General features: G+C 38.0%; 1 protein-coding gene across 3 annotated transcripts in view; it reads left to right on the top strand.

Moving 5' to 3' along the window:
• Positions 1-13259, top strand: part of FSTL5 (follistatin like 5) — an 875401-nt gene that overhangs the window by 660059 nt on the left and 202083 nt on the right. The gene's annotated exons all lie outside the window — the stretch shown is intronic.

The following is a 13259-nucleotide window of genomic DNA, read 5'->3' as shown; positions in this document are numbered from 1 at the left end:
TTTACTAGGCTTTCTGTAGGAACAGCAAGGCGGCTGGTGTGATTGGTATGAATTAAGAGGAGACTGGCAGGAATGACATTGGAGAGACAGCCTCCAGGCAGATCACATGAATTTCTGTACATAATTAAGAAATTGGATTCCTATTCTTATTATAGCCAGAATATCATTATATTATCATATATAATGTATTATTATATTAAGCATTTATTATTGGAAATGGCATGTTCTGATTTGTTTTAAAATGATTGGAAGCACTGAGATCTGTTTAAAAAAAAAAAAATTAGTAGTCTAGAGGAGAGATAAACATGGCTTAAGATTGAATGTTAATGATGAAGAGGTAAAAAGTGGCCAGATTGGGGATATATTTTGAAAGGAGATTTGAAGAATGGCTTGTGAATATGAGAAAAAGAGAGCTTTACAAAGAATGAACCCAAGGAATTTGAAGGAAGCATTTAGATCTATGGTCATAACGTCAACTGCAATGGGGAAGAAGCATGTTTGGAGACTGAGTAAGATTAATGTTTTTTGTTTGTTTGTTTGTTTATTTGTTTCAACACATTAACTTCTATACAATTATCCAGATAGAAGTCAAGTATGCAGTTTAGTATGTAAGTCCGAAGATCAGAATGACAGCACAAAGTTGAATATTTCGATAATATCAGTGTGCATAGACTGGATTTAAAGTCTTAAATTGGAGCTTGATGAAGTCATTTTAGAATAAGTATAGTTGGATTTGAAGTCAGAGAACTGAGCCTTGGAGCTGAGGCTAACAATTGGAGAAACAAAGACTTAGAATGAACACCCTATGTAGGAAAAATATGTCCTAGAAATCAAGAAAATATTGGGAAAAAAATGTTTGAAAAGGTTAGAGAGCTTATGGTTTTGTTACCAAATTCCTATAGACCTCACTCCTGCTGCCTTGGTAGGGGAGGGTTTATATTCTGGTCTGCTAAAGCAGAAAATAATGAAACCAAACCTGAGATTGAGAAAACACAGGCTGTATTCAGTGGCCAAAGAACGGAAAAGTGGGAACTAAGATCATAGATCAACTTCCTGCCCACCTAATGAAGGAATTTAATTTTAAAGAGTAAAGACAAAAGAAGGAAGACTGCGGTGAATGATGAGAAAACATTTGCATTAGAAAGGCAATGCCAAAGAATGCTCAAACTACCGCACAAGTGCACTCATCTCACAGGCTAGTAAAGTCATGCTCAAAATTCTCCAAGCCAAGCTTCAGCAATATGTGAACCGTGAACTTCCTGATGTTCAAGCTGGTTTGGGAAAGGCAGAGGAACCAGAGATCAAATTGCCAACATCCACTGGATCATCGAAAAAGCAAGAGAGTTCCAGAAAAACATCTATTTCTGCTTTATTGACTATGCCAAAGCCTTTGACTCTGTGGCTCACAATAAACTGTGGAAAATTCTGAAAGAGATGGGAATGCCACACCACCTGACCTGCCTCTTGAGAAATCTGTATGCAGGTCAGGAAGCAACAGTTAGAACTGGACATGGAACAACAAACTGGTTCCAAATAGGAAAAGGAGTACGTCAAGGCTGTATATTGTCACCCTGTTTATTTAACTTATATGCAGAGTACATCATGAGAAACACTGGACTGGAAGAAACACAAGCTGGAATCAAGATTGCCGGGAGAAATATCAATACCTCAGATATGTAGATGACACCACCCTTATGGCAGAAAGTGAAGAGAAACTCGAAAGCCTCTTGATGAAAGTGAAAGAGGAGAGTTGAAAAAGTTGGCTTAAAGCTCAACATTCAGAAAACGAAGATCATGGCATCTGGTCCCATCACTTTATGGGAAATAGATGGGGAAACAGTGGAAACAGTGTCGGACTTTATTTTGGGGGGCTCCAAAATCACTGCAGATGGTGATTGCAGCCATGAAATTAAAAGACACTTACTCCTTGGAAGGACAGTTATGACCAACCTAGATAGCATATTGAAAAGCAGAGACATTACTTTGCCAACAAAGGTCCTTCTAGTCAAGGCTATGGTTTTTCCAGTAGTCATGTATGGATGTGAGAGTTGGACTGTGAAGAAGGCTGAGCACCGAAGAATTGATTCTTTTGAACTGTGGTGTTGGAGAAGACTCTTGAGACTCCCTTGGACTGCAAGGAGATCCAACCAGTCCATTCTGAAGGAGATAAGCCCTGGGATTTCTTTGGAAGGAATGATGCTAAAGCTGAAACTCCAGTACTTTGGCCACCTCCTGCGAAGAGTTGACTCATTGGAAAAGACTCTGATGCTGGGAGGGATTGGGGGCAGGAGGAGAAGGGGACGACAGAGGATGAGATGGCTGGATGGCATCACTGACTCGATGGAAGTAAGTCTGAGTGAACTCTGGGAGTTGGTGTTGGACAGGGAGGCCTGGCATGCTGCGATTCATGGGGTCGCAATCTCTTTAACAAGTGGTGCTGGGAAAACTGGTCAACCATTTGTAAAAGAATGAAACTAGAGCACTTTCTAACACCATACACAAGAATAAACTCAAAATGGGTTAAAGATCTAAACGTAAGACCAGAAACTATACAACTCCTAGAGGAGAACATAGGCAAAACACTCTCCGACATACATCACAGCAGGATCCTCTATGACCCACCTCCCAGAATATTGGTAATAAAAGCAAAAATAAACAAATGGGACCTAAGTAAACTTAAAAGCTTCTGCACAACAAAGGAAACTATAAGCAAGGTGAAAAGACAGCCTTCAGAATGGGAGAAAATAATAGCAAATGAAGCAACTGACAAACAACTAATCTCAAAAATATACAAGCAACTCCTACAGCTCAATTCCAGAAAAATAAATGACCCAATCTAAAAATGGGCCAAAGAACTAAGTAGACATTTCTCCAAAGAAGACATACAGATGGCTAACAAACACATGAAAAGATGCTCAACATCACTCATTATCAGAGAAATGCAAATCAAAACCACTATGAGGTACCATTTCACACCAGTCAGAATGGTTGCGATCCAAAAGTCTACAAGCAATAAATGCTGGAGATGGTGTGGAGCAAAGGGAACCCTCTTACACTGTTGGTGGGAATGCAAACTAGTACAGCCACTATGGAGAACAGTGTGGAGATTCCTTAAAAAACTGGAACTAGAACTGCCTTATGATCCAGCAATCCCACTGCTGGGCATACACACTGAGGAAACCAGAATTGAAAGAGACAAGTGTATCCCAATGTTCATCGCAGCACTGTTTATAATAGCCAGGACATGGAAGCAACCTAGATGTCCATCAGCAGATGAATGGATAAGAAAGCTGTGGTACATAGACACAATGGAGTATTACTCAGCCATTAAAACGAATACATTTGAATCAGTTCTAATGAGGTGGATGAAACTGGAGCCTATTATACAGAGTGAAGTAAGCCAGAAAGAAAAATACCAATACAGCATACTAACGCATATATCTGGAATTTAGAAAAATGGTAACAATAACCCTGTACACGAGACAGCAAAAGAGACACTGATGTATAGAACAGTCTTTTGGACTCTTTGGGAGAGGGAGAGGGTGGGATGATTTGGGAGAATGGCATTGAAGTATGTATAATATCATATATGGAACAAGTAGCCAGTCCAGGCCCGATGCAAGATACTGGATGCTTGGGGCTAGTGCACTGGGACGACCCAGAGGGATGGTATGGGGAGGGAGGAGGGAGGAGGGTGAAGGATGGGGAACACATGTATACCTGTGGTGGATTCATTTTGATATTTGGCAAAACCAATACAATATTGTAAAATTTAAAAATAAAATAAAATAAAATCAGTGTATAATAAGACTCAGGGTCTGTGGGAGGTCACATTTGTTTCTAACTTGGTCTAACTTTTTTCCATTTGTTTTTTGTTTGTTTGTTTGTAACATCCTTTCTTATCTCTGGGCCCTTTAACTTAAAGATTTATGTTAAATAAATCTTTCTAAAGCTGGAGGTTGGTGGGTTTTCATCAAAGACTTGGAATGACTCTGGCAATAGTTTGACTATTGTTGGCACTCCACAGAAGCAGATTTAGACCTTGGTTTCTGGGGCAAACCCAGTTGTCAACTAGACATGGGTTAAGGCTTAGAAATGGACTTTCAAGGAAAACAGTGAAGAAAGCAGACAGAATATGAAGGAAATGAAGCATGCTTGTTCCCAGTGGTCTCAGATGTTTAGAGTAGGATATTCAGAGATAGCAACTATTCTGGAGGGCACACAGTCTTGGGAAAACAAGTGTGTGGGGGAATTGTTTGCTATGTGGGTGCTGCATCCATGGTGAAATGGTTGTTGTAGCAAGTTTGGCTGTTGCCTCCCTCTTCGTTGTAATTTTTACAGGCTAGTAGATGAATTGTCAAGACTGATGCATTGTGCTTTTTTTTTTGAGTGTGTATATATATATATATATATATATGTGTATATATATATATGTATGTATATATATATGTATTAGGGAGAAACATTCTCTAATTTTGTTCTTGGCTAACCATTCATTCCCTGGTGGCTCAGTGGTAAAGAATCCACCTGCCAATGTAGGAGACATGGGTTCTATCCCTGGGTTGGGAAGATCCCCTGGAGGAGGAAATGGCAAACCAAGCCAGTATTCTTGCCTGGAAAATCCCATGGAGAAAGGAGCCTGGCAGGATGCAGTCCATGGGGTTACCAAAAAGTCGGATAAGTCTTAGCAACTAGACAACAACACTAAATAATCTTTTTTATTTAGAGCATCCTTACTTTCAGGCCTTGTTTGTCCAGTCTAAGTAGCAGCTGTGTAAGAACTCTTGATAGTTTGTTGAGCAGTGCATGGTACATGTTCTAAGTGCATCAGGATAACAGGAAAAAGTATCAAAAATATAGAACTGGAGTTTCACCAGCATCCTCTAGAAGTTTGATTTAAAATCTTCATTTTGATGAGCTTCTCAAGTCATTGTGATGTAAAGCATGAGAACTATTCTGAATGGCTGCTCTTTCAAGTGTCTGCTTCCCATTCACATCTGATGTAGGGTTTTTACATAACTCACTCATTTGCCATGCTCCAGCTGGGAAGCCCAGGAAGAAGGTTTTTGAGCCAAACTGCAGGCATTTGTGTCATAAAATGTGCCCTGAGAGGTTCTGGGGAAATGAAGTATTCTGATTTCATCCCTCCTGTGGATGAACTATTTACTCTGATCTCAGATTTTTTTCTGAAGATGGAATACAAGAATAAAGGAATAATGAGGTCTCAGAAACACTGTGAAATTTCTGCCATTATTAGGCTTAGCATTACAAATTCAATATTAGCAGTGATTACCTTGATTGAGCACTAAGGTTTTCCTTTTTCAGGGAACAAAGATTCCTAAACTTGGGACTAAAACTAGTCGTTTCCTATTTTCTCCTACTACACTTAACCTGCTTTAAAATTCTTAGTATAAGTGTTTTCATGAAAGGATGGGGTTTGCAAAGAGAAGCAATGATATTATATAGATTGAAAGGGAACAGAGAGAAAACTGTGCCTTGACTGGAGAGTGATGTAGGATTAGGAGAAGGAATTTTATTAAAAAATTGCAGATGTGATTATCTTTTATGTTGATGTAAGTAATCCAATAAAAATTAAAAGTAGCTTATATCAGAGAAAAAGAGGAAAATTGTAGTAATCAAATATTTAAAAGTTGATATAATCTAGTACACAAACAGAAGAGTTGTTCTTTGAAATATTGGCAGTTAATCTCTTTAAACCAGGAGGAAGACACTGGGAAAGATGCTCAGGGAGGGAGCATGAGAAAATTTTCTTTGCATTGCTTGGATTATTTCATGACATGAGGAATACCAGCTATTGAGGATGCAGAGTTGAGAGCTTTAGTGCTTTGAGGAGAAGAGAGGTATGTAGGAAGGACCATGAAAATAGCAGTATGCAGTTGGAATGTTGTTCAGACCTTTGGGTATCCTTGAGATGATAAATGTTGATATGTTTTTCTTCTGCTGTGGTTGGTTGTACATTTGCAATCATAGAGAGAAGAGATTTGGATTTAACCAACATTTTACTTTGTCAGGTGAGTAGGTGGGAGAGAGATAGGTACTAGAAATTTAAGTAAGTTGTTAAAGAATGATTATAGTGATGGACCGCAGAATAAATGATAAGGTAAGGAAGTGATAGGTAAGAAAATAGGTGAGAACATGAGAAAAGAGAAACAAATTGAAAAATTAACTGGGATATCCACCTTGGTCAAATACTACTAGTACAGGGCACACAAGAGAAAGAAATGTAAAACCTTCACTCAGAACATCTTTTTAAGGTATCTGGCAATTTCTGTCTATTAAAAATACACTTCTTTAGGTCAAGCATATATAAAGGAGTATATGGACCATTAAAATGTGATAGATGTTTAGACAACCAGATGTTTAGATCTAACTTTCCAGTTCTGGCCTTAGCTGAGAGGGGAAAAAAATGAAGTGTAGACTACCATTATTTCATCAAATTCAACCACAACTGACTAAGAAGAAGAAAACTCCCTTGTTCTACTGCATTTTCTATCAACTAGGGAAGCCAATAGGTATATTTCAAGAATCATTTTTTCATATTTAAGCTTATTTGAATAAGTAAAAATGCTGGGTAGAAAATGTCTTATGCATGTATTGGTAATAGATTATCTTCAGCAGCTGTAACAGACACACCAAATAACAGAGGCTCGAGGGAGATACCAATGTGGTTTTCTTATGCATAAAAGAAGTCCAGATGAGGTGGTTCAGGAGGGCAATTCCACAGCGCTGTCACCATGCTATGCTTCCCCTACCTGAGCTTAGCATGGTGTTGCCCTTCTCAATGTTTCCAAGTGGAGGTGAAAATCCTAGTCATCAATTTCACATTTCAAGAAGCAAAAAGGAAGCAAGAGGAAGGAAAATAGTGCCTGATACCAAGAGCCTATTTTTAAAGGAACTTTAAAGAGAGTACCAACAATAACTGCATTGGCTCTCTAAATATAGAGATTGCAAAAGATGTTTCTTTGACATTGGGGTTTTGTCATTCACAACAATGAAGTGTTAATTATTTAAAAGGAAGGAAGGAAAGAAGGAAGGTGAGAATAAATACTGAGTAAGTAACTAGTCCTGTTTATCACAAAGTATGCTGGTATGTCAACATATTATGCAAAAAAATAATAGAATAATAACACTTTATAACTAAATATTTAGAAATGATAAGACTAGTTAAAAATAACAGCCTGCAAGTGATTTGCTAAAATGTGATTTGTCTCTTTTCTTGATGTTTCCCTTTTCTTTATTTTATATTTATATTTGGCATAATAACTTTAAAGGTATGATTTGTGTATAAGTAAATATACTAAAATTGAGGTCACTCAGAACAGTTAAAAGCCGATAACAAAGGAACTGTTGAGAAGGAACTGTGACACTGGAAAATACAATGAACATGCAAGAAAATGCAAATTAGTTAGACAAATAGCACTTTTATGGACCCAATAAATCTCTGAAACTAGTTTAACTCATTTTGCATTTTCCATCCACCTTTTAGAAAAGGTTAAAAAGAACTTTAGAAAATCAGGTTTCCATAGGAAATTTAGCATATCTTAACAGTTTGTCAATTAGTAATAAAAATAAAATATATTATTGATTACCATAAAAACCTCTGCAAATACCACAAGTCATTGGAATTTGTTAAAGAGTGTTTTTGAAGTGCAAAGTCTATTTAAATATCCCAGGGTGCAGGCTAAATAAAAGTCTATCAATAGCCCTTTTTCTTTTCAAACAATACAAAATTAGATTATTGAAATATGAGAGTGCTTCTGTGTCCTTGCCAGAAGAAACATTATGTATAAATCAAAGGAGCTTGACTCTACCAGTGAAATTCATTTCATGCTTTTCTTTTTCTTTTTACATAAAGAGAATCGTCTTTAGATCTTCAGCTTAGGATACAGAATGTATGAAATTTTAAATGTCATTTGGTGTTTACACTACCCTCTGGGCAGAAAGCTCGTCCATATTCAAAATAGACCCATATGTATGCAGTTATTTCTTTCTTGTTTATTGTTGAAGACCTCAGACATAATATCAAGTGGATATTTTCCTACTCATGTCAAAAACTTCTGCAAAAAACTGCTGGCTTTATAGAATGTTTATGTAGAACACCCCTATTTTTCTCCTTCAGAGTTTGGAAACAACACTTGGAGTTAGTTGTATAGATATCAAAGCATCACCTTCATTACTGGTAAAGCTTTGTAGATAAAGCAGCTTAAGTCTGGAGCAACAGCGGCCTGCTTTTTCTTGTATTATGAAATTGAATTTCCTCACCCAGTCTCAGGGAAGCTTCCCAGATAAGTTTTTAGCAAGGACAAAGGAAAGATGGGAATAAAACCTTCCTGTGAGTAGTAAGGTCCGGTAAAGTGAAGTTGCTCAGTCGTGTCCAACTCTTTGGGACCCCGTGGACTGTAGCCTACTAGGCTCTTTTCTCCAAGGGATTCTCCAGGCAAGAATACTGGAGTGGGTTGCCATTTCCTTCTCCAGGGGAGCTTCTCAACCTAGGGATCGAACCCAGATCTCCTGCATTGCAGGCAGACGCTTTAACTTCTGAGCCACCAGGGAAGCAAGGTCGAGTAAGCAGGGAGCAAAAGGCCAAGTTCTTCTCTCTTCTTCCCATTGTGAGTTATCAGAGGATGATGAGAGAGAGGTTTTGAGAGTTACACCAGCTCAGTTATTCTCTAACTATGGTTCCTGGGCAAGCGGCACAAACAACTTATTTTATTTTTAATATTATTTTTTTTTTTTACTTAAATGTAGTTAATTTACATGTTTGTGTTAGTTTCAGGTGTATAGCAAAGTGATTTGCTATTGCTAAGTCACTTCAGTCATGTCCGACTCTGTGCGACCCCATAGATGGCAGCCCACCAGACTCCCCCATCCCTGGGATTCTCCAGGCAAGAATACTGGAGTCGGTTGCCATTTCCTTCTCCAGTGCATGAAAGTGAAGAGTGAAAGTGAAGTCACTCAGTCTTGTCCGACTCTTAGCGACCCCATGGATAGCAGCCTAACAGGCTCCTCCATCCATGGGATTTTCCAAGCAAGAGTACTGGAGTGGGGTGCCATTGCCTTCTCTGATATCAAAGTGATTTAGTTATACATAATACATGTGAAAGTGAAACTGAAAGTTACTCAGCCATTTTCGACTCTTTGCAATCCCATGAACTATACAGTCCATGGGATTCTCTAGGCCAGAATACTGAAGTGGGTAGCTTTTCCCTTATCCAGCGGATCTTCCCAACCCAAGGGTCAAACCGATGCCTCCCGCATTATAGGCAGATTCGTTAAAGAATATATATATTCTCTTAAAAATGTTTTCCCATTACAGGTTATTTCCAGATATTAAATATAGTTCCACATGCTATACAATAGGACATTGATATTTATCTATTTTATACAGAGTAGTGTGCATCCGGTGGTTCAGATGGTAAAGAATCTGCCTGCAATGCAGGAGAGCATGGTTCCATCCCTGGGTTGGGAAGATCCCTTGGCAAAAGGAATGACTAGCCACTCCAGTATTCTTGCCAGGAGAATTCCAAAGACAGAGGAGCCTGGAGGGTTACAGTCCATGAAGTTGCAGAGTCAGACATGACTGAGCAACTAACACTTAACACTAGTGTGCATCAGTTAATCTTAAACTCCTAATTTATCTCTCTCCCCCCTTTCCTCTTTGGTACCCATATGTTTTGTTTTGTTTTGTTTTTTTTTTGTCTGTGAGTCTATTTTTATTTTGTAAATAAGTTTATTAATATAATTTTTTTAAATGCACATTCTCAGGGTGCACTCATACTACTGAATGCCCTGGTCATAGGGTAGGAGGACCTGTGTCAACAAATCCTCCTGATGCTAGTTGGAGAACTACTGCTGCAACAATTTGATTCCCCAGAGACATGTGATACAGGGGTGTGTATCCTTCTTCAGAGTTTCCAGCTTTGTTCTCCTAATTTTGACTTGAAAATAAACCTATAGGGAGTGGCTGTTTCTTCAAGGGTTGAGATCAGACATACATGAAGTCAGTCTTCCCCTTAATTTTGATGATGGCTCCAAACCTCACTCCCCCTTCTCAGGTGTGGTGGACATCCCCTGACAGCTGGTCATGTAGGGGTCTTTCTTCCACTCTCTTTAGTTAGGTCTTTACGTGACACAAGAAGCTTTATCAACCACACTCAGTGCATCCCAGGCGTACCAGGCATGAAATGTCCCCAGGTACAGTCCTTAACCAGTGGGGAACAAGTGTTGATGAGTAGGAAGCCCAGCTTCCAGCTCCTTAGTGGTTCCTGATTTCTCAATTCCTATGGCACTGGAATTGAGCATTTTTTGGTGCTGTTTTGCTTTCCTCTACCTTATTTTTCCTAATCTTTAACTTGTGATTTCTGGGGTCATTTCCCAGATCAACTATCTGAACTAAGTTTTATTCTCAGAGTGGTTCTTGGGGACGCTCATACCTAAGGATGTCCTTCAGTATTCTTGCCTGGAGAATTCCATTGACAGAGGAACCTGGCAGGCTACAGTCTATGGGGTTGCAAAGAGTCAGACACAACTGAGCAACTATCACTTACTCACTAGCCTAACTACCATTGCTGCCTTTTTGTAGCATCCCTGAGAACTACTCGTGGGTGCTATACATTTTCTTCCAGAAGGCTTTGAAATATAGTAGGACTGTACATTGGGCTTCTCCTGGTAGCTCAGTAGTAAAGAATTTGCCTGCCATGTGGGAGATGTAGGAGAGTTGAGTTAGATCTCTGGGTCAGGGAAATCCCCTGGAGGAGGGCATGGCAACCTACTCCAGTACTCTTGTCTGAAAAACCCCATGGACAGAGGAGCCTGGTGGGCTACAGTCCATGGGGTCACAAACAGTCAGACATAATTGAAGTAGCTGAACATGGCAGGACAGTACATTAAGCCATTAATTCCAAAGCCTGAAGATTTTTCTCTATTTCACATGCTACATTATGTCTAGTTATTCTGTTCAATAGGGCTCTTCAGAGCTTCTGCAATTAGATTAAATCATGATATCAAGATATTCCAATTATGCAATAGTAAGAACATAGAGATGTTCAAATTTTAATATATAATCTAATTATTAAATTCCCAGAGAGAAGTAATACTTCAAAGATTGAAGTTTCAAAGAAATTAGTCCAAAGTAATTAATATCCAAAATTAAATTCTTATACCCTTGTGACATAAAGTCTAAAGAAAGTCTGAAAGCTTTAAGAACACGTAATATCTGAAGAATCAGGTCCCTCCCTAATTTCTCATTTTGTTTCCTTTAAGTGAAAGAGTTTTTGAAGTTTATAGCTTTGGGAGAAAGTCAACATCTCTATCCTGGGATAATTCTCACTGAATTTAACTGTTCTCTCATACTATATGTTTTCAAATGGTTGAATCAGCTCTTTTTTTTTCATGATTTTCTTATATTCTGCCTTCTGTTGGAGTTCATATCTTTTAGATTTTTGTTTTTTATCTCAAAATTATTTATTAACTTATTCTGGATTTTCCTGATGGCTCAGTGGTAAAGAATCTGCCTGTAATGAAAGAGCTGCAGGAGTTGAGGGTTTGATCCTTCAGTTGGGAAGATCCCCTGGAGAAGGAAATGGCATCCCAGTTCAGTATTCTTGCCTGAGAAATCCTCTAGACAGAGGAGGCTGGTGGGCTACAGTCCATGGGATTGCAGAGTCAGACATGATTAGTGACTAAACAACAACCACCAAAAACTTCTCAACTGTAGCTCTTTTTTGATTTTTAAGGTGTAACTGAAACGTCTGCTCTCAACATACAGCTTTAATGTATTACTATGTATATTCACATATTTTACCACTTCACATAAAATATAAGAACTTTAACACAGTGTACATTGATCTCTCTCCTTTCCATTCATTGTGGTAACATTGTCAAACATTTTATTTCTACATATGTAATAAACTTCACAATACATTGTATTATTTTTGCTCTAAATAGTCAAATGTCTTTCAAAAATTAAAAGAAAAACAGACTTTTACATTTATCCTTCCTAATCCCCTCATTCTTTCACTTAAATCCAAATTTCTGAACTTTCCTTTAGTTTTCTTTCTAAACTTTTCTTAATGTTTAATCTACTAAACATTATTTAGCCATGTGAAATTCAAATCTGTTCCTGATACTTTTTCTCAGCCATTTTGTTTAAAGACATTTTCATTTTTTCTTCATTAAAGAATGATTTCTACTGGATATTGAGGCATTACACATGTGCCAAGTCACATCAGTCATATCTGACTCTATGTGACTCTGTGGACTGTAGCCTCCCAGGCTCCACTGCCTATGTGATTCTCCAGGTAAGCATACTGGAGGGGGTTGCCATGCCCTTCTCCAGGAAACTTCCCAACCCAGGGATTAAACCCACATCTCTTATGTGTCCTGCATTGACAGGTGGGTTCTTTACCGCTAGCATCACCTGGAAAGCCCAAGGCATTATATAGCTCATCTTTTTTTTTTGTCTTATTTCAGGGATCACAGTCGTCTGCTGCTGATTTTCAGTATTTGATAACTGTTGTGTATTTTATTTATCTAAGGCAGAGGACTTAGCTCTTATTAAGTTCCATCAGGATCTTTTATCTTATAAAAATAATTTTAAAGCATGAAAGATTGTATTAGTTAAAGGCAAGTGTCCCATGATCCTCATTTGTAACAATTCTGGAAGTTAGTGGATATGATTAATGTGGACATCATCAAGAAAATATCAAATAAATTTAGAAATTACAAGTAATTGCAAAGAATTTCATCTTTATTCTCAGAGTTCAGTACTTAATTCTGCTAAAAACCATGGCAGGTACTCAGTAGTATATGAATAAAGGAGAATGACCCCCCAAAATGGTTTTTCTTGGTATAATATTTCTCTTTCTATATCAACTACTCAAAGCCAAAAATCTTATATTTAATTGCTCAAAACCATAGATAAACAAATTAATTTTGTCACTATATGTGAGTTGCTATCTACCAAATAACTCTCTTTAGTTTTCTTTAATAATAAAAAATCACTTTTAGCAAACCTAAGGCAACCTGCCAAACCTATCTTTCCACTTCCCTTTGAAGCTAAATGTTTCCCTGTAACAAAGTTTTGGCCAATAGAGTGTGAGCTTAACTAATGCATTTAATACCTGAATTGCAATCATAAGAGAAAAGATATGTGCCTTCCCTTCCTTTTTTCCTGTTTCTTTCTTTCTTTTTTTTTTTGGAATATGGGTCTGATGGTGGTAGCTGGAGGATCTATTTTT

Source organism: Bos mutus, chromosome 17 (assembly GCF_027580195.1).
Source record: "Bos mutus isolate GX-2022 chromosome 17, NWIPB_WYAK_1.1, whole genome shotgun sequence".
NCBI lineage: Eukaryota > Metazoa > Chordata > Mammalia > Artiodactyla > Bovidae > Bos > Bos mutus.
The sequence above is the reverse complement of the archived record's forward strand: the minus strand, read 5'-3'. Positions and strand labels throughout refer to the sequence as shown.